This window comes from Vollenhovia emeryi, unplaced genomic scaffold (genome assembly GCF_000949405.1).
Source record: "Vollenhovia emeryi isolate VEMERY1.0 unplaced genomic scaffold, V.emery_V1.0 DF939543.1, whole genome shotgun sequence".
NCBI classification, from domain to species: domain Eukaryota; kingdom Metazoa; phylum Arthropoda; class Insecta; order Hymenoptera; family Formicidae; genus Vollenhovia; species Vollenhovia emeryi.
In genome coordinates, this window is record NW_011966823.1 from 32,279 (window position 1) to 33,991 (window position 1,713).

Here is a 1,713-nt window from a genome sequence, read left to right on the forward strand (position 1 = left end):
AAAAATACAAGTAGATAACATTATTATTATATTATATTTACCTTCTTTATCATTGTACATATTTTCCACAATTGATGTTGCGCCTTGTGTATCCTTATGTTGTATTACGGAATTCTGTATTATTATTTTTGTATTATTTGTATTATCAATATTTTCTTTATCATTTATAGCATCTTCAGTTAACTAAAAAGTAAAACTACTAGCAATATTTCAATATTATGCAAAAAATTCATAAATTTATAATTTTTATACGTACACATGGAATAGCATCTTTTTTCTATTTCCTGTAAGAATGGTTCGATTCATAATCTTGTTCCTTAAAATGTTCCGAACACACAGCTGCTGATTTTGGTGGATCATAATTTTGTATGTTTAGTGACTCGAGCCACTTTTGTTTCCTCTCTATGTTTTTAGGAAAACTAAAAAAAAAAAATATTTTATATAAATATAAATATATCATCTACCCGACAATAAAGCAATACATTTGAATCACTAAGATTATAAATACATAACCTAACATAACCTATAATATTTTATATATTTTACTTACATGTGGAATGAAATCTTCCTTTTTTTTCTTTTTCTATTTGTTCATGATTTTTGTTTTTCATACGATTTGTACAACCGGTTATGATACAAAAACTCATTTTTGTTGTAGCGTGATAGCACTTGAGATGTTTGATGCTTGCGAGATAATGCGATATGCGGCTAACACAACCTGCCCGAATATATACGAAACTGACCGAATGTACCCGAAATGCCACAAATGACTCTCTTCACTCCTGATCAACGACCCCCCTCGCTCATCGTGACACCTAACGTTCCGTCCATATATTCATTACGTCCATGGGCCCACCGACCAGTGTAAGCATGCTGCAAAATGTGGCATGGGCTTATCACACAATACCAGGCAACAGGCAATAGGAATAGGGAATAGAATTTTTGACGCGTTGGATTCGTCGGAAATTTTTGTTCAACCAATCCAACACGTCAGAAATTCTATTCCCTGTTCCTGTTGCCTGGCATTGTGTGATAGGCTTTAGGCTCATACCGTGGACTATGGCCAGCGTTACCTTTCATCCCTTCCTCTTGCCGCGTGCTGGGGAGGGATTAGAGGGATAGTGGAGAATAGGAGGGCAAGGGTTGGTAAAGTCACTAGATAAGATAAAGTAACGCAATGGTCCACCATTTTTATTCCAACTACACGCGGTTCTTTCCAAACGTCTATATGTATATGAATATATTGGGTAAATGAGGGAAAACAATAAATGTTTGTTACTTTCTGACTTCTGTTAGTAGTATAACACCTAACATTTGTTACAGACAATTTCATGGCAACGCTACGACTATTGTTAGCATCAGATGGATTTTTTTAAAAGAAAAGTGAATTCGTGCTGTAACAAAGGTTTTAATCAATTTAGTCATTATATTATGGCACGACGGAATCGATAATGTTGGAGTATTGCTTAAAAACGCGTCAACAAACTCGGTAGCTGGCAACGAATTTGACAGTATTTTTTCTCGTTTTTTTCGAAATGATAACTCGCACTTATACATAATATTATTATAAATACATCAGTGGTTGGAAAAATTAAAACGTTATTCTTATACTGTCGTAATTTTGTGTAATAACTTAGGGCTATTATTAGCATCGTCCTGACAATCTGCAAGAAGAACGTTGAAACATTTATCGCAATGTTTGAAATTTTTTTA

At 33.8% G+C, this 1,713-nt stretch overlaps 1 long non-coding RNA gene across 2 annotated transcripts; it reads right to left on the reverse strand.

Moving 5' to 3' along the window:
* Positions 1 to 38: 38 nt before the first annotated feature.
* Positions 39 to 948, reverse strand: LOC105557261. 2 transcript variants are annotated; one of them, XR_001008587.1, is made up of 3 exons: positions 551 to 948; positions 257 to 419; positions 39 to 114 (listed from the first exon to the last, which is right to left on the reverse strand). It is a non-coding gene; the product is annotated as an uncharacterized LOC105557261 (long non-coding RNA). The 2 variants fall into 2 exon arrangements; XR_001008588.1 differs by having other exon boundaries at positions 40 to 183.
* Between the last annotated feature and the right edge of the window lie 765 nt (positions 949 to 1,713).